The sequence below is a fragment of the Sus scrofa genome, chromosome X, assembly GCF_054392235.1.
Source record: "Sus scrofa isolate SSC_HxYL_T2T_F1_AM1 chromosome X, Sscrofa_HxYL_maternal_Yorkshire_Landrace_v2.0, whole genome shotgun sequence".
NCBI classification, from domain to species: Eukaryota; Metazoa; Chordata; class Mammalia; order Artiodactyla; family Suidae; genus Sus; species Sus scrofa.
Window position 1 is genome coordinate 102,191,859 of NC_139401.1, and position 26,581 is coordinate 102,218,439.

Below are 26,581 nucleotides of genomic sequence, written 5' to 3' on the forward strand. Positions count from 1 at the left end.
AGAGGCTGAATAGCTCTTATTCACTGGCACGTCTTCCTCCTTCCTCACCTGTGCAGCACCGTCTGCTAGATATTAGCACATGTCTTCATGCTCATTTCTGGCTTTTGAGAACTACAAGCATCTCAGGGATTGATGCTTGCTGCTTTTTTATGCAATGGAGGGCACCAGCCCTAGAAAACTAATGATGCCTTGATTTTAATTTTATTAGTTTAAATAAAGAAGCCCTTCTGCCTGTAGAGCAGGCACGAAGGCCCAGGAAGATTCTTTCCCCCTTTCCTTACAGGGGTTTGGGTTCAGTAATGTATGCTTGAATGAATTCTTTGAAGCAGAAGAGATGCTGGAGAAAGATATATGAAAGATTAAAAGAATAATGTCAGGTAGTATATAAAAATATACTTTGCATTTTAAGTGCTTACTTATGCCAAAGGCATTTATAAAAATTTTAAATTTAAAATTTATAAAAATTTGTCTACAAGCCAGCATACTCCCCACCCCTCCCCAAACACACCAACACTCCAACATAACAAAGTTCTATGGTCACATCTTTCATATGTAGGAAAGGAAATGGAGGCAGAGTAAAATAACACTTTCAATTGGAACAATGATAGATTAGAAAGTAGAGTCCAATGATCTTAGTGCTTGAAATTATGATATATTTCACTTAACAATATATTTTAAAAGCCATTTTTGTACTCCTTAGTTCATTTGATTCTGAAAGCTTTCTTGTGAGGTAGATCAGCTAAATATCATTATTTCCCAAGCAACAGAGAGGATAAATTACTCACTCAAAGTCACCAAGCAATTGAGCCTCAATGCCCTTTCTTTTCCTTCTTCTTTATTTTCCTCTGAAGAGAAAGGCTATTGCTGGGATTTGCTCTGAGCCTCTAGTCAATGACTCATCAGGAGCAGGGGACAACTGGAAGAAAGATGAAGTCCCTTGGGTGATGTAGAGACCATGGAGCTGCTGCCCATTGTGGCAGCCCATGTACCTCAGACAGCTAGCTTTGGAAATGGGAAGGGAGCGCCCAGGGTCTCTGGTTCAGTCCTCACAGAATGGGAGCCAACCCTCTGCCTTGTTCATGTCAGTAATTGGTTTTCCTTAAGCATCTAAAAATATTGCATGGAGCAATTCCCTTACTGAAAAGTATAGGTAATGGGGTCATTAAAAGGCAAGCCATCTCTTTATTTGAAGACCTATAGAGTTCCCTTGCAACATGGGATGGATGAAGTCAGGGTCTGTGTCATTTTAAAAAAAGATCAGTAAGCAGTTCCTGTTGTGGCTCAGTGGTAATGAACCCGACAAGGATCCGTGTTTGATCCCTGGCCTTGCTCAGTGGGTTAAGGATCCAGCTTTGCCGTGAGCTGTGGTGTAGGTCGCAAGACACGGCTCGGATCCTGTGTTGCTGTGGTATAAGCTGGTGGCTACAGCTCTGATTCAGCCCCTAGCCTGGGAACTTCCATGTGTTGAGGGTGAGCCCCTAAAAAAGACCAAAAAAAAAAATCTATCACACTCACATAGTTTCAATGACTAATCTGTATAGCAATGAACAACAAATCTAATCTCCTTGTACCTCCCTCTCTGGAATGTATGTGTCAAAGTGCCCACTGGGCCTCACCATTGGTATGTAATCCCTCTACATAGACCTCACACTTAGCAGATCTAACACCAAATTCATCATCACTCCCATCTTAATCTACCACGTGTATTTTTTTTTTTTTTTGGCCGCACTTGTGGCATATGGAAATTTCCAGGCCAGGAATCAAACCTGCGCCACGGCAGTGACCCAAGCTGCGGCAGTGACAATGCTATGCTACAAGAGAACTCCATACCATGCATAAGTTGTATTTGTCTTTGGCAACAGCATCGCTCCAGTTTCCCAGGCCAGGAAAGTGGGAGTCATCCTTGAATCCCCCTTTTCCATCACTTTCTCACGCCTCATCACCAAGCTGTATCAATACAGCCTCTAAAACGTCTCTCACCTTCATTCCTTTCTTTCTTTTCCTATAGCTGTTGTCTGGGTCTGGGGTGTCGCCATCACTCTGTTGGATTATTGTGACCTCCTATTGTGTGATCTACCTGCCTTCACTGAGTGATGATGAGATTTCCATGATGTAAATCTGATCATGTATTTCCCCTACTTAACAGTTTGCTGATGGTTTTACTTTTGGCTACAAGTTTGAACTGATGGGTAGGCCCCTACCTAGTTATCCAAAGGTATCTTCTGCTACTCCCACTCACATATCCTAGCCTCCAGCCACACCAGACGACCTGTTCCCAACATACTTCTGACTTTCTCATGCTTTTCTCTTTGCCTGGGATGCTTCCACCTGATGCCTGTTCTCTGCTCATGATTCCTATTTCTCCTTCAAGTCACAGCTCAAATGTCACCATCCCTCTTGGTAGCTCTCCCGACTTCTCCAGGCAGAACCAAACACTCCTGCTTCTGTGCTTCCCTGGTCCAAGAGCTGTCTATAATCCTGTCCACTTACTGAAAATAGCTCCTATCTCAAGGTATTGCAATTATTTGTTTTGCACAAATAGAAGCAGCTTGGGGGGTTAAGGAGATAAGTCTTGTCCACCTCTCCCCCATCCTAAACATTTGCATGGTATTTGGTGCTTAGTTTGTTTTCAGCCAATACTCATTGAACCTGTATTTCCCAAGTAACTTTATTTAAGCATTCAGCCCCTATGTTCGGCCCTGGGAATTTGACAGTGCCCCAGCAAAGCCTGGCCCTCATGGTGCCCACAAATAACTGTAGAATTCCAATAAAATAAAACAGGTGTACAGTTTGAATCTCAGCTGTCAGGAAGCATAATGGAGGTTTAGAGCATGGTCTCCTTTTCTGGAATTGGCTGATCTGGATTCCAATCCTGATTTCACCATTACTTTGGGCAATTTATCTAATGTTCCTAAGCCCTGCCTTCTTCATCTGTAAAAGGGGGATTAGTCTCGTCTTTAAATTATTGGGCTGTTATGAAGATTATATGAAGTAGTATTTGTAGAACACTTCGTATCTGGTGTATAGCAAGTGTTTAATAAAATAAAGAACATCTAGTAGAGAGTACAAAGAAGCTTGAGTTGCTTGGTTTGAGGGATAATGTGTCTGGCCTTGTTCCTTCCTTATCAACTCTGATTAGCCCTCTGTTTAATAGAATTCCCCATTCCTGTCACTTTAGGTGCAGGACTTATTTGGGAAGAGAAAGGGGAAGCTATGTTAGGAATGCCCCCACAGGGTTCACGGCAGATCCCAGCATTCTGCCATGCTCTCTACTTCCCGACCTCACACACCAGAAGCTGAGCCTTGCTCAGGGCCCATCATCTCTGTGTGGCTGGGGCTGAGTCATGGGACCCTGACAAATGGGCCTCGGTACTTCTCTGTCCTATCACCAGCCTTACCTCTCTTCTATCCCTCACTGGGAGTTGATCTTAGCCCATTCTTGCCTGTTCTCCTCACAGAGAAGACTGTGGGGCCCCTTGGGACTTGCAGGTAGACATTTTTGCAGGGCCCTCAACAACCTCTGGCCAGATGGGGTCCTTAGCCCCAGCTCTTCCTTCCCTTGTCACCTCTCTTCCTCTGGCTGCTGCCTTTGTGGGGTCTCTGATCCCAGTAGCGTCAGGGATGGGGAAGGGAGAGAGAGAAAAAAATAGCAAATAGCTTCAGTAAGTATTTACATATTGCTTTATTTGTTTCCTGAGACAACCATTTTGCCATATTGCTGGAATGTGTGCGTGTGTGTGTGTGTGTGTCTGCTCTTGGATTTGGCAGGCCAATTATGTCACGGCTTTAACGACTCCAAAACCATGTCCCTGAGAGGTCATCCTAGTTGTTTCTGCCTCCTCAACTTGTAAGTGGTGTTACATCTGTCTGGAGCTTGTGGCTGCTGGGGGGAAAGACATGCAATCTCAACTCAAGCACCTTGCCCTTCACCCATTGCCCACCTCCTCTGCTCTGTGATCAGAGCTCTTAAAGACCTACTTCTGGCCCCAGGGAGAGCTGGTAAACTCTTCCCTTTTGCCAGAGATGGGGAGGGAGATGGACTGAGAGATGAAGCATGGTGGATGCATGATATGCTCCACTTAATAGCAGAGGGGTTAAGAACCCAACATTGTATGCCTGAGAATGCAGGTTTGATCCCTGGCCTCGCTCAGTGGGTTAAGGATCTGGTGTTGTTATGGGCTGCGACTCAGGTTGCAGACTCAGCTTAGATCTGGCATTGCTGTGGCTGCAGTGTTGTCCTGCACTTGCAGCACTAATTTGATCCCTGGCCCAGAAACTTCCATATGCTACAGGTATGGCTGGAGGGTGGGGAGGGGGGTGGAACAGCACAGGGGTTGGGAGGAATGTTGGGTGCATCTCACCTGGTTGTGAGCTGTCAAGGTCACTGTGCCCTGAGCCTCCCTGGGGATGTTCACTGGGTACCTTTAGTTGCTGGAGTCCTAATAATCCCTCATATCTGGTCAGAGATTTATAAGCATGTTCACATACACACTTTTCCTTCATACTCATAAAACAATCTGGTGGGGTAGATGGTATTATCATCCCATTTTACAAGTGAAAACACTGAGACTTAGAGAGGTTAGGAAATTTGCTCGTAGTATGGGAACCCTGACCTTTGCATTCAAGTCCACGCTCTTTTTAACCTTCCAGGGATGTCTTCTCAGTCCTCCCTGTCGCTCCATGCCCAGAAAGGGTACAGAGGAGCTGCTTCATCAGCTTACCCTTTTTGTGCCCCTCACTGTTGATGTCTTCCTGCTGTTTCCAGTGTCCTCTAGCTATCCAGGAGGCCTGAGCAGTATCCTCTACTTTATTTTTTAAAATTTTTTAAAGTAATTTTTATCTTATTTTGCTTTTTTAGGGCTGCACCTGCGGCACATGGAAGTTCCCAGGCTAGGGGTCAAATGGGAACCGCAGCTGCCAGCCTACACCACAGCCACAGCAATACCAGATCGGAGCTATGTCTTTGACCTACACCACAGCTCACGGCAACACTGGATCCTTAACCGACTGAGCGAGGCCAGGGATCGAACCCGCATCCTCAGGGATACTAGTATCCTCTGAGCCACAATGGGAACTCCCAGCATCCTTTACTTTAAACCTCCCTTCATTCCCCTCTCGGAGAGTCAAAGAACTGAAGAATCTGATTCCTAGTATTGAGCTGATGCCTGATCCTTGGTAGCGGGCTTCATATGCAGGCCCTGAGGATCTCATCTTTTGAATAAGGACTGAGGCTTGAAGGAACAGTGTTCACCTGATTGAGGTTCATATGTCAAGGCCAGCTGGTAATGGAGAGTGGAACGTGTTTCGAGTGTAAAGAGAGTTAGAGCCCTCTGTTTTCGAATACCACTCAGTCGCTATAGGAGCTGGGAGAAGGGTGTCAGGTTCTCGCTTCTGACATCTGCCTGAAGGGGCTCTGTCAGGGCCACTGCCTTTCTGGTGAGCAGCCGGGAGGTGCACACATCAGCAGAGTCTCCACTGCTGGGACCAGATGGGACCCTCTACTCCAGGAAGACCAACTGCTCACTGAGAATGTAAGTGGGAAGAGCCCTGGGCTGGGAGTAGAGAGAGGGTCCTGGGTTCTCACCCCTGGTTTGCTGTTGCTTCATTGGGTAAATACCTTCACCTCTCAGGTCTCTTTTCCTGTCGGCAAAAAGCAGGCAACACTTTTTCAAGTGTAAAATGAGCCTCTGGATAGTACTCTATACTTTTCACACACGGTATCTTGTTTGATCAGCAAGTCTGCTTTAAACTGAGATTGAGGAAGCAGGCTCAGGGAGGTATGGGACTTGCCCAAGGCCTAATGACTAGTGAGTCGAAGAGCCAAGAGTCAGGCTTGATTTTGTTGGAAGTCACACTTCAAGATCTTTACAAGTCAAAAGGGGACGGGATGGGATGGCGATGATGAGGATGATAGTGATGAAGGGGGAGGAGGAGAAGGAGAAGAAGGAGAAAGAAGGCAGATAATGAATGCTTATCAGAAGCCAGGCTCTGTGCAAAGCACTGTTATTTAATCCTTACAACAACTCTGTTAGAACAGTACTATTTTTATTCTCATTTTACAAATGCGAAAAGCCGAGGCTCAGAGTGGTTAAGTGTCTTTCTTAAGGTCCCACTTCCGGTAAGTAGCAGAGCTAGTGCCGACATCTAGGACTTCTTGCTCCTGGGGTAGTGCTGTTGACACTGCAGTGGTCTCCTTAAAAGGCTAGATGAGAAAGTGCCTTGGAAGAGCATGCTGCCATCGGAAGGCAAATGGGCCCTTTCCATCATTTGATCAGAACCACTACTGTGCCTGGCAGCCTCTAAGGGGAAGACATACTTGTCTGGGCCCCGGGCCAGAAGGGCAGGGCAGGCTGGGAAAACGCCTCTAGGAGACCCACTTTCTCCAGCAGGAGACTCAAACTCTCTGAAGGTAGTGTGGTGCAGAATCTCACCCTGTTGTAGGGTCGGCTGAGCTGCACGTCTCAAGGCGGCTTAAGGGGGCACCTGCTTGGGAGCATGTGTTGTTCCATTTTTTTTTTTGACACCTCAGCTCCTAGACAAATAATTTGTTCCCTGCATGTCTGGCCTCCTCAGGCCACTAGGGACCCATATCCCCTGCCCCTCCCCCTGCCCTGTCTTTCATTTGTCCAGATAGGAGTTGGCCTGCTAGCCCGGTCACTTTACATCTGAAGTCTTGAGGGAAGCAAACCTAACATAGTTATCTGTTGTAGCATTTTATTTGGGTCTCTGCCAGGACACCATAAAGCTTGCATCCAGCCTATCACAAATTAAAAGGGATGCTATTGCTGGGCTCATGGCATCTTGATAGGTAAGCAAGCATCTCTAGCACTAGCCCCAGCTCTTTAGTGGTGTCATTCTTTCTCCATAAAGTCACAGTTTACGCTTCTGCTCAGTTATCCCATCCGTCTGTTATCATGCTGCAAAGAGATTTCAGGGGAGGAAATCTAGAAATGTCTGGAGAGGCTGTGCTAACATGCAAATTCGATGTACCACACCAGGTGGGATAAAGAGGAGCAAGCTGCAGGGCCTGCTGACAAGATAGTGGTTCCAAGGACAGGCTGGTATGACATCAAGTGGTTGCCAGTGGCCACGTCAAATTTCCAAGTCTTTCAACCCGTCTGCAAGTCCTGACTCAACTCAACCCTCCCTTTTCTTGATTTCTTCTCCCAGGCTTTCGAGTACCTTTAGGGAAAGTTACATGACGGAGCATGGGTGGTGCCACCAGGTTCTAAGTTTCCAAGCTCTGCCAAGCTCCCAGGGCCACTCCATACACACCTCACTTTTGAATCTCCTGGGTCTCCTTTCTTTTCAAAGTCTCACAGACAAGGATACATCCTGTGCCCCTGCCCCACATCAGAAGAGCTTGTCTCCTACTTCAGAGAAGAAAGGCTCTTTGAGATGTGACCTCCAATCCATGGCAAATCATATATTTGTGTCCAGCTTTATTCCTACTCATTTCTAAGGCTTATCTCTCAACCTCTGCTCTTGCTTCTCCACCTCCTGCCTCCTTAGGGTGTCATTTCATTTCTTCTCTCTCAGATGCTTAATCTTTATTCAATCCCCCCGCTCTCAGCCCTTGAATGTACTTGTCTATCAAAAATAAAAAAGCTGTCCCCTCAAGCTACTTCCTTTCCTATTCTCAACTCTACTGTGAAAATACTCAAAAGCATAGTTTCCATTTGTTTCGTTGTTGTCATCTCCAGACCCCCCCCCCTTTTTTTTTTTTTTTTGTCTTTTTAGGGCGGCACCTGCAGCATATGGAGGATCCCAGGCCAGGGGTTGAATCAGAGCTATAGCTGCCGGCCTATGCCACAGCCACAGCCACAATCACAGCAAGGCGGGATCCAAGGCATGTCTGTGACCTACAGCACAGCTCAAGGCAACGCTGGGTCCTTAACCCACTGAGCGAGGCCAGGGATCGAATCCGCAACCTCATGGTTTCTAGGCGGATTCATTTCCCCTGCGCCATGACGGGAACTCCTCCAGTCCTTTTTGCCACCTATTGCAGTTTGGCTCCTGTCTCCATGATGCCTTTCCACCATGTCAGAACATTAACAGAGGCTAACATTTATTAAATTCTTAATATGAACTCAAGCATTTTCTGAGGTAAATACTATTATAATCTCCATTTTACAGACGATGGGGGCTAGAGTTTGTTCAAGGTCACATGGCCAAGGGAGTGGTAGAGCTGGGATTTAAATGGAGGTATGTTGACATTAGAGGCCATACTCTAATACAGGGGCCCACAAAGTTGTTCTGTAAAGGCCTAGAGAGTAAAGGATTTTGGCTTTGTGTGCCATGCAGTCTCTGGTGCGATTGCTCAGCTTTGCCATTGTGGTCTGAAAGCAGCCCCAGAAGATAGATAAGTGAATGAGAGTGACTACATTCCAATAAAATTTTATTTATGGACGCAGAAATTGAGTTTCGTATAATCTTCACATGTCATGAAATAACCTTCTTCTTTTGACTTTTTCCCAGGAATTTAGAAAAGTGGAGGCCATCGTTAGCTTGCAATCCATACAAAAACAGGTGGTAGGTCAGATATGGCCCATGGTTGTGGTTTGCTGACCTCTGCTCTAGCCATTACAATATTCAGGGCTCCTCAAACTGTAAAATCCAATGGCTGCAGCTCTGAGCGGTGATAATGCACACCCCCTTTCTTTCTCCCACAATCATCTTGAAGGCAACACTCACTTTCAGTTTTCCTTCTGCCTGTATGATCTCTTAGCCTCTTTTGGAAGCTTCCTTTCTCCCACCTAACCTGTCAAGTGTTGGCATTTCCAAGGATCAGTAGTTAACTTATTTGTTTATGCTACTCTGCTAGAGTAATTGATTCTACTTTCACAACCAATACCTGCCGTCAATGTAGTAGCTCAGAGCATGGGCTTTGGAAAGTCTTACCTGCCTGGGTTTAAATCCTGCCTCCAATAGCTACTACTGGTGTGACCTCATGGGGTTATGGTGAAGGTTAAGTGATTTATTATGTGGAAAACTTTCGCAACCATGCCTTTAATGTGGTAGATATTTAATAAAATAGTTGTCATCATCATTGTTGTTATTGTGCTACTATTACGGGATGTTGGTTTCCTAATCTACACCTCCAGCCCGGACTTCTATTTTGAGTCTGTTTAACATCTGTACTTGGGTGTCCACAAGCACCTTGACCTCAACCTGTCTCAAACCTAACTCATCATCTCTCTCCCACCCCCATATCCCTCACCCTAATGTGCTCTTTTCCCTCCATCATTCCTTATTCTTAACAGCAACACTGTTCACTCATTTAACTGAGAAAACTGGAAGTCCAGTTTAATGTTAGAAAAAGTGACATGAAACATCCAGCTTTAAAATGAAGATGAGACTGAACATTTTAAATCCCTCCTCACTTGGGACTACAGATTAACTATGTGGTTGATGTGAAAAAAAAATTCCTTTCTTCCCTTTCCTAATCTCCCCCTCACTCCTGTCAGATTTATTTATCTCCTCTCCCTCCCTTAAACTTGATGTGCCCATTTCTAACTCCTCACCTTTGATCACCTGATTCCTCGCATTTAAAATGCACCTCCCATATATCTCCAAATATCATCCATCATCCAAGGGCTAAAACATACCTGAAACCTTCTTGACCTCTCTAGTCAACAAAGTAACGCATATTTTGGAACCAAGAGCTTACATTTTTAAATTGAACATCATTATTACATATTCACATGTTATTTTTTTTGGTCTTTTGTCTTTTAGGGCCACACCCATGACATATGGAGGTTCCCAGGCTAGGGGTTGAATCGCAGCTGTGGCTGCCGGCCTCCGCAACAGCCACAACAATGCCGGATCCGAACCTCGTCTGTGACCTACACCACAGTTCACGGCAACACCAGATCCTTAACCCACTGAGCGAGGCCAGGGATCGAACCTGTGTCCTCATGGATGCTAGTCAGATTCATTTCCACTGAGCCCTGACAGGAACTCCTATTTCACAAGTCTCAAAAGTCATATTGTTTCACCTAGATTATAAGCATCTTAAATTCACAGAGCATAGAATGTGGTGCTCTGCACAGTTCTCCTTTTGCCTTCCATCACTCTTTCTCTGGCCTCCTCTCTCTCCCATAAACATGGGCCACAAGGTTCTACTTTGCTTTTCTGCCTCTTCTGACTTTCTTCCTTAGAGATTTTAAATCTATGTTTTAGAGGCAAAATTTTGTATATGTATATTTATGACTTCCCAGATTTTCATCTCATTCCCTAACCTCTCTTTTTGCCCTCTAGTCCCACATCTAAAATTCTTCATGGGCATTTTCACAAGGATGCCTTACTTCAAACTTAATTCTGTATCAAAATCTTAGCTTATCCTCTAACCATCTCATCTCACCTTCACATTTCCTCATGGCATCATCATTCTCTGTTACCTGGATAAAACTTGCCATTGCCTTTGACTACCTTCATCACATATATCCAATGATTCACCATAATGAACCGCCGGTTCCTTTATGGTGTCTTTCACTTCTCATTCTTTCCAGGCCCACTTCTACGGTAACAACAACAATAACTGTACAATAACGGCTACAGTAACAATAATGGTTAACTATAACTGTTAACATGGATTGAGTGCTTGCTATGGCCAGGTCCTGGGCTAAGTTGCTTTATATATAGTAACTCATTTCATTCTCATAGGATTCCCATGAGGTAGGTATACTTAGTGTCCTTTTTTCATAGGTGAGAAAACTAAGGCTCAGTGTGGCAGAGCTAGATTCACACCAAATGGGTTTGGACCGAGATTCCGTACTTAACCATAGTGCCACTTATTCCTCGTGCCTAGATTTTTATAATCACTTTCTAACTGGTAATGCCTGCCATCGCTTGCTCCTCCATCAATCTTTCCCGCATACCATTTCCAGAATAACCATCCCCAAACACTGTTATCATTTCACTTCTTATCTCAAAATCCACTGCTATCTCCCTTTCATCCATTAAATTACATCTAGCCACATCCTAACCCTCTGTAATCTTACCACAACCTAATTTCCCAATTCTTTCTCTTAGATGTACCTGCATGTATTCCCAGGAGTGGATTAAGCCACAGTGCCCTACTTTGCCATACCACAATTCCACTTCCCCCGACTCACTGATCATGCTGTGAGCTCCTAGAGAGAAAGGGTGGGCATGCATGTTTGTACCCCACAGTGCCTTCTACCTAGTCTACCCTCAGTGAGTATCTGTCAAGTGATTGATACATAGGGGCTTAGTTAACACTTGGAGGATTAGATTGTTTAATTACTATGTAAGACTCTCCTCTTTCTTTCCTTCCCATTGGTCCTCTCATTTGTCTCTTCCTTGGCATTCAACAAATGTAAAAATCCTCTTTTCCGCAATCCTAGAAAAACCTTTACTTATACATCCCCACTTCATCAGCTCTTTCCTTGATGTATCCGCAAACATACTTGCTATCAATCTTTCTTATTGCTCGGTATTTATTAAACTAAACACGACTGATCTAGGAAAAGTTTCTGGGGATGACCACTGTGTGAAAGTAAAAGCACAGTCTACAGCACAAAGTTCTCTGGTGGCTCTTGAGGGTAGTATATTTCATGTGAGCAGCAGACTTCCAGGCTATGTTCAGCACTGACCAGTGCCCCTCAGCCACTCTATCCAAGAAATGGCAACGGGGGTGACAACAGGGAAGCCCAGTTCCAAATCCAGATGTCTTAAATCTCCAGATGTTCTTACATCACAGAGACAAAGCATTCCCATTTTTATTGGATTTTTCAGTTTTCCTTTGGGTCCTTGCTGCTTTCTGGGCATTGGCATAGATTAGGTACCACAATGCCAAAGGAGAGCATGGAATTTCCTAATAGTTCAGGAAGATTGAGGTTTTTGTGTTTAGGCAGATATGCATTTAATTATAAAGGTTATTTCAAACATCTAGTCAGTTCCAGTTATTCAAATCAAGATTTAGCAATTTTTAACAATGACCCACAGCAAAACAATTACATTGGACCCAATATACATACAATCATGTATACCTGCACACACACGCAAACATTCACCACACACTCTCACCCATGGACACACACATACTTGACTGAACAATTTTCATGAAATAGTGTTTATTCTCACTACATGTGATTGACATTTTTCTATTTCATTAAAAATTAGTAGTGATGAACTACTAAATTGATTTCACAATACTTTAATGAGTCATTGCCCCATTTTGAAAAACACTGAATTAAAGGATGGAAACAAACTAACTAAAAAGGATGATAAGATGTTCTGTTTTGTGCTACTAGAAGGCAAGTATATATAGCATGCAACTGATATGCTGGGAAAAAGCACTTCTTCAGTTACAATGTCCGTAGCAGGGATAACAGAAATAATCAACTCTGGTGTATTGATTTTGTTATCAGTGTTACTCAATTCTTTGTTGAAATCAAGCTTGTCATCTTGTTTTCTGTGCCTGTTAATATATTACATGCTACCTAATTATATGGGAGTCTATTTCAGTGTTTACAATTATGTAAGAGTTTCACATTCTTTTGCAAATTTGATGGAAAGCTGTGTCAATTTAAAAAGATTATTTATAAATGAGATCTTAGGCTTATTTATACTAAAACGTAATCACCTTGTTACCATATGGGATAATAATAACCATTTCATGAATTTCTAGTGTCTTTTCCCCAGTGTACACTGTGGACATTTTTCTCCTTCTCTCCCTCCCCTCTTGTGTTTGTGCTTCCTGGAATTCAAGGATTCTGTAATGTTCACATAAAATTAGTGGGATATATGACAGTATGGAGGTATTAGAGTTATGAGATGTACAGAGTATTCAGGTGAGCACTGTGAGACCAAAGGCCATTTTAGAAAGTGGATGTGGTCACCAATTGTTTGGATAACTGGCCCAAAGATTTGTCCCTTAACACAGGTGTTAGTTCTTACAAAGGTGTATTGTACTGGGAATGCAGCAAGAGGACAAAATGGATTTGAACTGTAGCTTGAGAGATTTTTGTTATGATGTAAAAATCTTTCTGGACATCAATTCACAGTTTCTTGTTTTTTCATTCAGAAATTCTAGAGGCAAAAAAATAAAATGGGGGGGTGGCAACCAAGTAGATGGGAAACAGTGGAAACAAGGCTTTTCACTGAATACCCTTTTATATATTTTTATTTTTTTATTTTTGTCTTTTGAAGGCCATACCGGAGGCATATGGAAGTTCCCAGACTAGGGGTCAAATCAGAGCTGTGGTTGCTGGCGTACACCACAGCTACAGCAACGCAGGATCTGAGCTGCATCTGCGACCTACACCACAGCTCACAGCAACGCCAGATCCTTAACCTACTGAATGAGGCTGGGGATTGAACGTGCATCCTCATGGATACCAGTCAGATTTATTTCTACTGGGCCATGATGGGAATTCCTTTTTCTTTCTTTCTTTCTTTTCTTCTTCTTCTTTTTTTTTTTTTTTTTTTTTGATTTTTGAACAATGGGTATAAATTACCTATTCAAAAATTTAAAGAAAAAAGAGAAAACACAAAATAAAATGAACAAACAAAAAAAACCCAGCAAGCAAGACCAACGAAAACAACCAAGAGCTTTCTGACAATGAGAAAGCAATAGAAATTAAGGGGAAAATGCAAGGTTCAGAGGAGTAGACACCCATGTTCCCATTCTGCCGTCACAATTTACTAGCTGTATGACATCAGGCATACCACTTAACTTGCCTGATCTTGTTCCTTCATATGCTAAATGGGAATAATAATACCTATCCTTTAGAGACTATAATGAAGATTACTTAAGATCATATATTTGCAGCACTCAACACATAGAAGATTATAGTAGGCAAGATAATGGCCCTATAAATATATCAGCACATCCCCAGAACATATGTATGTGTTAGGTTATGAAGCAAAAGGGATTTTTCAGATGGAATTCACGTTGCTAATTGGATGACCTTAAAATAGGGAGATTACCCTGGATGATCCAGGTAAGCCCAATGTGATCACATGGGCTCTAAAAAGCAGAAGAGCGAGGCAGAATAGAGATGCAAAGAAAGAAGAGAGGAGAGATTCAGATTGTGAGGATTCAACCTGCACAGATTGGCTTTGAATTTGGAGAAATGGGGCCGCAGACCAAGGAATGTGGGGGCCTCTAGAAGCTAAGAATGGCTTTCAATTGACAGCCACCAAAGAAATTAGGACTTGAGTCCTACAACCACAAGGAAGTGAATTATGCCAACAACCTGAATGGGCAGGGGAATAGATTCTCCCATAGACCCTCCAGAAGAGAATGCAGTCCTTCTGACACCTTGCTATTAGCCCAGTGATTCCCTATCAGACTTCTGACCTATAGGATGATAACATAATAAATTGTGTTGTTTTAAACAGTTAAATTTGGGGTTGTTATGGCCACCAGAGAGAACTAAGAAAATATTTTTTCAGGAATTGAAAGCAATTGCTATTGTTCATTTAGGGTGATCACAGAAATCTTAGAAATTAATGACCTATTAATGATGCCATACTAATCTGATCCTCCTGAATGTCACTAGATGTTGAGCAACCTCAGTTCCAAGAGAAGCTGGAGGTCTCACACCAAAGGACTGGGGCCCAGAAGTTGTGATGTCTGTCTCTGTGTCTGCAGTCCAGCTGACCAGCCATTAAATTTTTATAGAATCAAGTGCATAGTGATTTTATTGGAATTTCTAAAATTTATTGGAACTTACAGAATGCTTAGAGTTTATATCACCTATCATATTTTGTAGGTGAGAAAGTTAAGCAGGTAGAGAGCACCATGGGGCGGGAAGAGGTAGGGGTTGCTCAATTTTTTTTGCCTGTAAAGTAGGGATAGGTATAGTGTTTACCTAAGTCATCCAATTATAAAGGGACCAAGTTAATTAATTCCTTTGAGCTTTAGTTTTCATCTGCAAAACAAAGCTGATAATGTACCTTTTCATGGAGTTGTTGTGAGTATTTAAATGAGATGCTTGGTGTAAATCGCCTGGCACATAACTAAGCCCCCTCTAAGTGTGAACTGTTGTTGTTGAGCTGATCTTTGTAAGATCTATTGATAAGGTAAAGTATTATTTAACACCAAGTAATTACTTTTGGGGGAAAAATATGGTAGCTTAGCTAAAGATTATATATAATACTTTTGTCCCTTTTGTAGTCCCAGATTAAAAAATTTTATTGAGTTTCTCTGCTATGCCTTTACCTGCATCATTTCTTTTACCCAAATCATCTCACATCTATCCTATGAAGTGTCGGTTATTATTCACCCATTTTATAGATTTTCATCAGGCCAGAAATCTAATACTTAGTTCTTCTCTGAGAAAGCTATTTGAACCTAAATTTTTTTCACAGTTGCTCCATTAAAGGATGTGTGTGTGTGCGTGCATGCACGCATGCATGTGTGCATGTGTTTATCCACTGAATGATGTGCAAAAATGCAAAAGGAGCCTACTAACTTCTAACTTGTTAATTTTGAGATGTGCCATGTAGGATAAGGCTGCTTCTGACTTGAGTCTTATTCTGTGATGTGATTTCACCAGGGACTCTTGTAATTCTTGCTGAATACTTTTTGTCTGGGGGTCTCGATTCTGTTTAAATACATTTTACTTTATGTGTCTTTCCCAGTGTTCTATCTGTGGAAAACCCAATGTGATTTGCACCAATTAGAAATCAAGGTGGAATTCTCGTCACGGCTCAGTGGTTAACAAACCCAACTAATATCCATGAGGACTTGGGTTCGATCCCTGGCCTTGCTCAGTGGGTTAAGGATCCAGCATTGCCGTGAGCTGTGGTGTAGGTCGCAGATGTGGCTTGGATCCGGCGTTGATATGGCTGTGGTGTTGGCTGGCAGCTACAGCTCCAATTCAACCCCTAACCTGGGACCCTCCATATGCTGTGGGTGTGGCCCTCAAAAAAAAAAAAGAAAAAAGAGAGAGAAGTAGATGCTAGGTGTCTCAAGACGTCACCTTCAGTGGCTAGTTTTCTAGGAAACTGAAATTATTGGCCAAATTTTATTAATTGTAATATCTTCAACATATTGATTGATCACAATATGCCACTATTTTATAGTGTTTCATTTGGTCTTCATAGCAACTCGATGTCAGTGGGTATTGCTACCAATCCCTTTATACTGATCTGAGGGAATCTGAGGCCCAGGGACAAAGTGCCTGGTACAAGTTCACAGCTATTTATTTGTGGGCAGGACCAGAATTTGAATTCAGGCTATATGAGTCCTCAAACCCGTGTAAACAGTTACTGCTCCTTTTAGTCAACTCTTTTGCTCATACGTAAGGTGTTCATACTGAATACAGAGAGAAGTGGACCTGGAGAAAGTTTATATTTTTATTTTGTAAAATTAGAAGCTGCATGAATTGTCCCTAATGGCCAATAGGTAACTGTTTATCTTCAAATGACTTTCCAATGCTTTAGGGATAAGCTCTAGCCAATGCCTCTCAAATTTTAGCATGTGAAAAAAAAAATCTCTGGGGGATATTCTTAAAGTTCAGTTTCTTTCTTTTTGCTTTTTAGGGCTGCACCCACGGCATATGGAGGTTCCCAGGCTAGGGGTCCAATAGGAGCTACAGCAGTCAGCCCATGCCACAGCCACAGCAATGCAGGATCTGAGTTGTGTCTGCAACCTACACCATACCTCACAGCAACGCCAAATCCTTAACCCACTGAGTGAGGCCAGGGATTGAACCCACAACCTCATGGTTCTTAGGCAGATTCATTTCCACTGCGCCATGATGGGAACTCCAAGACCAGTCTCTAATTCAGTAGGTCTAAGGAAGGGTCTAACATTCGGTATTTATGAACAGCTCCCAGGGGATGGTGAGGGGACTGTACCTGAACTAGCAAGGCCTTAACTCACTCCATCCTAGCCTCTCTTTCCTAACCTTGTGATATTCCTTCTCTAATGTGGAAGTTATTCATATCATCCTCATTGGCTGGAGTAGACATGTCTGCACTGGCATATTTTCTCAAATCCTAAAAAAAAAACTGGGATTAATGGAAACCAGGCATCAGGGCTAAAGAATGGAGGCAGGAAACAATGCCTTCCCTGAAGACCAACCTTCCTTCTCATAGTCTACTATAAAAACCATCTGCCTTGTCTTTTCTACTTCCTTTGTTTTAATTTTTCAGGAAGAATGTGTGTGTGTGTATGTGTCTGTGTATGCATGCACACTTATGGGTACCGATTCTGAGTATATGAAGCCTGAACCATAGTTACTGGATTGCACCAGCTTTCACTCCTCAAAACTAATTGGGGGCAGCAGAGAGTGAGTTTTTTAGATGCCTTGCTGTTGATGGTGTGAGCCAAATCAAGTAGATAAGCAGGTAATTGTGAGCAGGTAAATCTTTGTCATGTTTAATTCTGCCCTCCACCTGAACATATTGGCTGTAGGCATATGCCATGTTTCCTTAGCTAGCAAGATAGAAGAGAGAGAGAGAGAGAGAGAGAGAGAGAGAGAGTGTGTGTGTGTGTGTGTGTGTGTGTGTGTGTGTGTGTGTGTGTTAGGGAAAGGTGGTGGGTGAGAAGGCAAGTTGCAAAGGTATGGCAATAAATAATATATATATAAACATAGAGGAGTTCCCATCATGGCTCAGAGAAAACTAATCTGACTAGTATCCGTGAGGACACAGGTTCAATCCCTGGCCTCGCTCAGTGGGTTAAGGATCCGGCGTTGCCGTGAGCTGTGTGTGGTAGAGGTCACAGACGAAGCTCAGATCTGGTGTTACTGTGGTTGTGGCAGAGGCTGGTGGCTACAGCTCTGATTCGACTCCTAGCCTCGGAACTTCTATATGCCTTGGGTGTGGCTCTTAAAAAAAAACAAATAAATAAACATATACATATGGGATGGAAGTAGAGGGCTGTGATCTTGATAAACTTGGCTTTTGTTTCCTCTTCATCTCTTGGAAAGATCTCCAGAGAGCTTTAGGAAATGTATTCAACACTAGCAGGCACTCCTGGGTTCTGGTTTTGGTTCTATCACTAGCTGGTTAGATGACTTGGGGAAGTCATTTCTACTCTCTGGGCCTCAATTTCTTTATAGGAGAAATGAGGGGATTGGACCCTGCCAAGAACACTGCTTGTTTGCTACCATCAGCTCTTTCTTTGCCTTTGCTAAGGCAAGAGGCTGGGGCAATTGCATGGGTTACCAGCATCAACTCCACAGTGAGTGATGGGCAATCAAACCTAGGGTACTTGGCAAAGCTCCCTGACCTAGTGAACTGCAATTTTTGCTTCGCTCCACCAGCTTTTTAAAAAAAATCATCTGTTCTTGCTCAGTTCAGTATGGTGTACATGTTTGTTTATGAGACCACAGCTGAGTCACTCAGAACTCATTCCTTGCTATTGGGATGGACTGGTTGGTCTCACTGGACAAAGAGTTTGAGAGACCCATCAACAGAAGGAAAGCTATGTGATTTTAGAAAGGATAACACTAGGGAAACCTCAGCTACTAATGACAGGACTTTGTGGCTAGTCCCAGTGTAGCCCTGGTCTGGAGTTAATTAATTACAACTTCTGCCTAGAATGAGGCATCATTTCTCTGTAAGCAGAAAACTTTGCCATATCCCCACCCTGAAAACCTAGAAACTAACCAGGCCAGATCAGGCTTGTGACATGGGGCTGGTGACATGCTTGAGGCATGAGGCACTCTGGGGAGAAAGATCCTACCCCTCCTCTTCCCCACTAACTCACAGGACGCTTCTAAATGGCTTTGTGTACTTGGCTAAAAAGGAGAATCTTTGGCAGAAGTAAAGCAGGCAGAAATGCTTTAGTCCCTCTCTTTCAGGGATGGAGCTATGGCAAAAGACACACTAGAATATTTGGAAGCAGCTGGAGGGCAAATAGCATGACATATTTGAAATATCCATTTGATAATTAAGCACCTGAATGGCTTGTCAATTGGAATTTAATATGCTGGGGAGTGCAATGAGATGGCAAAAGTGAAAATGTACTCTACCACTCCCCATTCTCCGGTTCTAAGGAATTCTCTCACTGTTAACACAGTGTTTCCAAGGCAAATCACAGGGAATTTTAAGGTGCTTCACTTCTTAATCAATTTCCTGGACTCATTCTATCCCCAAGCCAAAGGGAAAGAAAGCAAACACCTGGACAGACTTCTTTCCGTGTTTCAAAACATCTTTGGGTTCTCGCCCTATTCTTTTCCTCTTCTTCTCCATTGCATCTCTAATTTTCTAGCCTGGCCTTCTTTAAGCACTGTTGTTCTGTGTGCCGGTCAGGTTTTGGTTATTAATTCTAGAAAGAATGGAATCATAGGACGATAGCTCTTATAACTGGTAGAAATGTCCAGGTCTCTATGTTGGAACATACATGAAAGACAGGTGAACTTGTGTCAGCTCAGTGAAGTGCATGGGTTCTGGGTCCCTGCCCACCTCCTTGTCCCCTGAGGAACCATGGATTAGGACCCACTGTGGCAGCCAGATACTCACATCAAGAAAAAAGCGAAGACCTATACATTAGGCTTCATCCCAGTTGACACTTTCAGTTCTTCCCTAGTATGAAGCTGCTGGTTCTTTCCTACCTGTCTAAAACCTGCTATTTGCTATTTATGGGAAAGTGTAATTTTAACCTAAGAAGATATTTGCTTATGATTGCCTCAAAAAGCAACAGAATGGGCACCTTTTCAGATGGTACTTGAGTAATCCTTGTTCTGTTCTGTCTCTCAGCAGTGAACATTAGAACAAATTGCCTGATGTAACATAAACAGTTCCACTTAATGCAAAATCTGTTTCTCTCATTTGCTGAGTTGGAGAGAGGTAATTCATTGTATTCCGGTAACATAATAATAAATAGAAAGTTTCAGAGAAGAGCCTGGGTGCTTTGGAAGTACAAATTCAAATGTCCCCCCCTCCCCCGCCCCTGGCTACAGCACAGAGCCCAGATTGTATGGGGTTTATCTGAGTCCTTGAAAAAAAAAATACACACACACCATATATATTACAACTTTATGAAAGCAGCGTTACAAACACACACACACACACACACACACACACATGCACATACACACTATCTGTGTATCTATCTATTGGTCACAAAACTTCACAAAAGCAGCATCTTCCAGGGACAATGACACAGATTTCGAGTGGCATTCAGTTTTTCTTTCAGTCTCAACCTTGCAAATAGAGACTGACCCTGTGGGTTTCCAAAAGGATAAACATTTGCTTTGAAACCAACTTGGTACTATTGTGAATGTATTTCCATGCCCTTTGATTTAGAATAAGGAGCTATTAAAGACTGGGTAAAAGATACCATTTGACATTATTTATCTCAGCTTTTTAAGATTCTATAATAAGACATGATATAACCAAACACCAGCATCTGTAGAACACTAAAAGGAAAAACAAATGCCTGAGACCGACAATAGAGAATTAAGAATGCTGATATATAAACTTGCCATTTTTGCTAAATGCCAGAAAGATATATAGCAACAGACAAGTGGGTCTGGGTGCTACGTCAGTGTAGTAAATATTTCTCATTTGAAGCCAGGGCTGACATGTACAATCTCTAAAGGGAGCATTATTGATTAGTCTGTGTCTCTTCTACGCATGCAATAAACTCAGGTAAAGTTCAGAGATCCTATTTTCCAGACTGGTTTCCCAGGTCCAGGCTTTTCATGAGGGAGTAACAACCTTGGTAGCCATTGCCACATACCCAACTATGGTCGGAAGACCCCAGGTTGGCAAAGGGGAAAAAGCCCTTCTCCCAGTTTAATTCTTAGAGACCATAGAGAAAGATCAGGATTTGTGAATACAGCTCAGTACTCTGTGTGTGTGCCAGTGGGGGGCGGGGGGAGCAGTACGATCATGACTGTGTCCAAGTCAGTGTGTGTGTTTTGGGAGAGAAGGGATGTCTACTTTGGAGCTGAGATCTGACTGATTCTCCCCATTTGTATTTCCTAGTTCCTTTAAGAAAGCCAGGGAAATGAATCTGGCCATTTCCTAACTTTGAAGGATACAAAACAGAAAGAAAGTGAATGGGGGCTCTGGTGCCTAAGCCCTCCTGAGCTCACCCCTGGCTCTCTCGGCATCTTAAAGTGGCTTTTGGCAAAAGGGCCAGTGTCCTTATTCCATGCCCATCTTCCAGGCCGGTCTGGATTGCAGATCTCAGATCACTGTCCAGGGGTAGGGCAAAGCTCTGGTTTAGAACATCCCGAGTGGAAAAAAAAAAAAAAAAAAAAAAAGATGTTTTTGGTCATTGCCAAGAGCCACCTTGTCTTAACACCTCTAGAGTCCCACCACATCTCTCTCCCAGTGTCCAGAAACAATCTGTTGCTGGCTTCCCTCTGCTCCCCACCACCCTAGCCCACAGCCAGCCAGCGCCTCCCAGCCCTCAGCATCCCAACACCTTCGCTCAGTCCGCACCTCCCTGCCCCTTGGCAGCACTCCGGCAGCAAAGCATAGGGCTCCGGGCTGCCGGTCCACTTACCCCAGGCCAAGTGGTTTGTTCGGATCGGCGTCGTCTGGCCTCCGCGAGCCAAGGAGAGCGGTGCGGTCGCCTCACTGGTTCTCCCCCGGGCGGGCGCGCTAACAGCAGCTGCCTGGGACAGCCCGGCCGGGGCCTCGAGGCTGCCTGGCTGGTGGGCGGCAGAGCACGGGGGAAAGGGGCGGGGTGTGGCAAGAAGCGCTAGTGCCAGCTCCTACCTTTGCTTCTCCCTTCGCCTCCCGGTTATTCCCAAACTTCCCCGGGGCTGGCCGGCTCTCCTCACCTTTCGCCTCGGTCAGCGCCCCCCGAAACTCTTTGCTCTGCCCGCTCCGCTGGCTGCCCCTGCCTTGGGCTCACTTGCTTCTCCTGGCCCTGACCCAACCTGGGCCCCTTCAAAACGCACGCACCCCCTTCGCGCAGCCTGCCACACAATGCAAGCAAGGGAAGAAACTGACGCGGGGAAAGCGACAGAGCTGGCTGACAACTGACACGGGAGTGTGCGGGAGAGAGAAGACCCAGGAGGAGAGCAGACCAGACCCGCATTCGCACTCTTCCACGCACAATCGCACACTCAAGCTGCAGCTGCTAGGTGGTGGCTGGCGGGAGCCCCGGCCACCCCTCCAAATCTTTCTAGACTGGAGGTTTCCGTCCCCTTCTGCTGCCGCTTCTGGAAAATGCTATACAACCACCGGGAGAGAAAAGCAAAGAGGGGTGGGGAGGGGAAAATCAAGGAGGCACGTTCCCTTTCTCCTCCCCACCCCTAGTTCCAAAAATGTCCAACCCTGAGCTCTTCCTTTTCCCTTCTATCTGTTCCCGGCTTTCCTCTGCGCCTTTTCTCTTTCTCCTCTCCTTTGGGTGGCTGCGAGCTGGGAGAACCCGTCGCGGTTGTGGCGTGTGAGTGTGTGTGTGTGTGTGTGTGTGTGTGTGTGTGTGTGGTGGGGAAGAGACCGCTGCCGTGGTTGGTGAAAGCACCTCTCACCTCCCCCAGCCCAGCGCCGGTGCCTCACACTCCCCGAGCTCCTGGCAGGGGCGGGTGGGGCGGGGCGGGGGAGAGGGAGGGAGTGGGGGGGAGAGGGAGGCTGGGGCAGCCCGAAGGGGCAGCAGCTCTTGCCTTCTCTGCAGCTCGGTGGCCAGGGGTGGAAGGAAGCCGCAGCCGAAACCCCAAGTCAGCCCCTGCTGCCCTGTCCCACCGTCTCATCTCTCTCCCCTCGGTACGGAATTTTCTCTTTGGTTCGTTTGCTCTCCCGGGACCTCCCCCTCCCCTGGGTGGTGGTAGAGACTGGGGTGGTGGCGCTGAGCGTGGTTTCGGGTAGAGGGGACCGGCGCAGCTTGGAGCGCCCGGTTTGCAGAATCTCTCTTTGCCCCTTGTGCTGAGTGCCCCTGCTTTGGACTCTGACCACCACCCACCCCTCTCAGCCCCGGGCTCTGAGCTGACTGTGTGGTGGCGGCGAGGCTGCGCAGGCAGCCGCTCGTCATCCCAGGGGAAGGGAAGTTGAGCCTGCGAAAGCGCAGGCAGGCGGCCGGCGGTAGCCGGATGGCAGGACCAACCTCAGGACCTCAGAGCCCCCACGGGCTGACTTGGCGGTCGTCAATCCCTGACCACTGTAACCGAGTGCAGGCAGCCCTCGAGTGCAGTCCAATTCTCCCATCCTTGACCCCCCTCTCCCTTAGAGGTCGGTCTTCAAGATCTAACCTGGACCGAAGGGGACTGGGGATGGAGAGTGGTATTGTAGGCTGATGGAATAAGTTGCTTAGTGGTGGCAGTGCTGTCTCTGTGTTTGGAGGGGTGGGCGGGATCAGTGTTATGGACACTTCGGCTACTCTTTGATCTTTGCACCTTCGGGTCCAGCGAGGCACTTCCCCTACTCTCACCCGACCCTCTGGACCCGCCAGGAACGGACTAAATGGCCCCACCCCCACCACGAGCCTGAGACTTTTACCTGCAACCTGCAGGCGCTGAGGTCCGCTAGCTGGCAGCATCTCCTGACCCGGCTCCACAGCCCTAAAGCTGTATCTTTGTCTTTTACCTCCCTTGCTACCTTTCCCCAGAAACGCAGGTTTGAGGCTCTGGATTTCTGCCCCCCCCCTCCCCCGCAGGTACCGGAAACCCTTTTCCCTGCCCATTCTCAGAACAGCCCAGAATTCAGAGAAAGCTCTGCTGTGCTTCCTGCTGTTGCCCCAACTCCCTAAGTGCACACTGCTAGCTTGAATCGAGCTCCAGAATGAACCCTCTGCCTTGCCTAAATGGCTGAGTGTTCCCATTGCTGTGCTGGTAAACCTGCCATTGTTATGTTTAGTGGGAGCCCTAGCAACTCCTGTAAGCTACCCTGAGAAAGTCTCTCCGGGTACCAATCAAGACGACAAGTTTTTCTCTCGTCCTCCATTCGGTTCCCTTAGCCACGAGGTGTCCCAATATTCTGGAGAGTATTAAGCTTTTGTTTGGGAGCAAAGCATTGGAGAAAAGTATTGCTTTGGGGGATGATGAGTTTGTTTTGCCTGTGTGTTGGGGTTGGGGGTGAGGGTGGGGATCTTCCCCTTCCATACTCTTTAAACAAGTTCAAGAAGTGTTTCTAAAGATTGGCCAAAGATGTAGACTAAAAAAGAATTACTTGATTCTGGAGCCTTGCTCCCTTTTCCCCATTCAAGCCAGTTTTGCTGTGGCCAGCCCCCTGGGATGTACAGCCTCCCAAACAAAAGAGGTCTATGTTGTGATTAAGCTGGTCCCTTCTTTAGCATGAAAAGTGGCTCTGGACAAGACTTCAGGGCATCAACCTTTCTCTGACCAAACTATAGGTCAGTTGAGGCTTCTACGTCAAGCCTAGGATGCATTCAGGAGCAGTGCCCAGGAAGAAGGAAGGAAAGCCCTATTCTTGTATGCTGTCTCCTTCAAAGGTCCTACATATGCAGTACAGTGGACTTTAACACAGGGTGGTTTTAGGTGGCTTTTTTTTCCCCTGCCTTTTTAAGGCTGTACCCACAGCATATGGAAGTTTTCAGGCTAGGGATGGAATTGGAGCCATAGCCACAGCAACGCCAGATCCAAGCCACGTCTGCAACCTATGCCACAGCTCATGGCATGCTGGATCCTTTAACCCACTGGGTGAGGCCAGGGATTGAACCCCTATCCTAATGGATGCTAATTCGGTTCATTACTGCTGAGCCACAATGGGAATTCTGATTTTAGGTATTTTTGAATTCAGGTGCTTTCCTAGTGGATTGTGGATGAATACCTTTTTTTTTTTTCTACCTGTTCCTGCCCTACCCTATTAACTTGTCCAAGAGATCAAGGATACACAATGGAAAACCCTTTCCAAAGTTAAATGCACCATGCAAGTGTCAGGCATTATTAAATGAATTCCAGGACAAACCTACTATGGTGGATCTCCTAGTGCCATTAAGCAACTGACATGGATGGCATCCTAAGATTGCCTGGGTTTTTGGTCAGCCTTGGGGGCTAGGGGATTCATCTTTTCTGTGGCTATCCAAATATTCAGGTTTTCTCTCTTTGGTGGCTGAGTGTATGTTTGTTTGAACTCTCCCAGGACAGATTGCAACCAGAGGCCACATCTGCAGAAGTGATTCAAAGCCAAAAATGGAAGTGACTATGGATAATTTAAGTCCAGATCTATCTGGTTTCTAGGCAGGCTTTACTCACATGGCCTGGCCTATCCAAACACCATCTAGATATGACGTTCAAAATGGTTGAGACTGAAATATTCAGGGGCCCTTTCTTTCCCCTTCTCTTCTTACAGCCTTAACTAGAGTAGTAAGTGGGATGTATGGATCGGAGTTGAGTGTAATAGGCAAAAAAAGAACTGATTTGAGCAACCCTGAGAGTAAAGGCATTTTCTTTTCCCCATTAGGCAAGGGTTCTCAGCCTCTGGGCACTATGGACATTTTGGGACAGATGACTCTCTTGTAAGGGGCTGTCCTGTGCATTGTAGGATGTTTAATAGCATCACTGGCCTCTATTCACTAGATGCCAACAACAGCCTCCTCTTACCAAACGCAAGTTTGTATGCCTGATTCACAATAAGGCCAAACTGAAATGTCTGAGTTTGAAGCAGAGAAAGGTTTATTTCCGGGCTAAGCAAGGAGAACAAATGGGTGGCTCATGCTCAAAAACCTCCAACTCCCCAGTGGTTTTGGGAGAGAAGTTTTATAGGCAGAATTTGGAGGTGAGGGCTGCAAGCCATGTGCCTTTCTTCTGATTGATTGGCTGGTGGTGAGGTAAGAGGACTGATGCTTGGGGAATTGGGTGCTCAGCCTGGAGTCACCATCCTCCGCCTGCCTGGGGGCCTCAGATCCCCCTGAAGGACTCAAAGATGTTATTATGTACATCTTTTGGGGAAGAACCAGGACCCTGCTTTAATTGCTGCTGTTATTTCTAGATTGCTCCTCCTTTGTTTCTACATTTCCTTCCCTAATTAGCAACTGTTTGAACCAGCCCTTTGTTACTCAGAGAAGGTCAGGAGGCTGAAGCCTTTTTCTTACCAATCAGAAAACCAATAAGGAAAGGATTTGTACCCTGGTGGGCCCCACAGGGTCCTGCTCAGTGTCACCCCATCTTGTGACAATCGAAAATGCCTCTCAACACTGTCAAATGTCGCTTACAGTGCAAAATCACCCTCCTCATTGAGAACCACTGCCATTTAAGGTAGTGTCACATTTCAAAGACAGGATTTCATCTTAATTTTACCCCCAATGAGCTCGTCCAGATCTTGTATGGAACAAAATCTTGGAAAATATCGAATATTTTGTGAGGAGGTGACATGAAAAGGAGTCCTCACATATTCATACATTTTGATAAGTGCTCGATTTCATTTTCATAATCATTGCCACCTCCCCATCACCAACTAACTTTTGTGGGGCACCCACTATGAGTAGGGTGTTGAGTATAGCAAAGATCTGAAAACCTTAATCCCAGCCTTCGATACACTCAGAAACTATTACCTTTTTCATCCCCCGAAAGGGAGGTTTGCAGATTTTCATAGAAAACCAGCATTTGGACTGAATCCCCCCTGGCTTTCTACCTCTTTTACTTCCCTTTGGTCCCCAAATAGTGACTTATTCTTTACGGTTCTGCCTTAAGGAGACTGCTCTTTTTTTCATTTGTAAAAATTTCATTGAAGTGTAGTT

The 26,581-nt window shown here is 45.0% G+C and overlaps 1 protein-coding gene and 1 non-coding gene across 9 annotated transcripts in view; one reads left to right on the forward strand and one right to left on the reverse strand.

Moving 5' to 3' along the window:
- TRPC5 (transient receptor potential cation channel subfamily C member 5) overlaps window positions 1-22,666 on the reverse strand; it is a 270,382-nt gene extending 247,716 nt beyond the window's left edge. For 2 of the 8 annotated variants that reach the window (XR_014834490.1, XM_085006061.1), the window contains exons 1-2: window positions 21,446-22,334; window positions 21,030-21,154 (exon numbers count right to left, since the gene is read on the reverse strand). The gene's annotated coding sequence lies outside the window, so the exon portion shown is untranslated. Of the gene's footprint in view, window positions 1-785; window positions 917-21,029; window positions 21,155-21,445; window positions 22,335-22,553 lie in introns of those variants that run through there. The other 6 variants (XM_085006064.1, XM_085006062.1, XM_085006063.1 and 3 more) reach the window with 6 other exon arrangements.
- The window catches only part of RTL4 (retrotransposon Gag like 4), a 262,404-nt gene that overhangs the window by 45,285 nt on the left and 190,538 nt on the right, over window positions 1-26,581 (forward strand). The gene's annotated exons all lie outside the window — the stretch shown is intronic.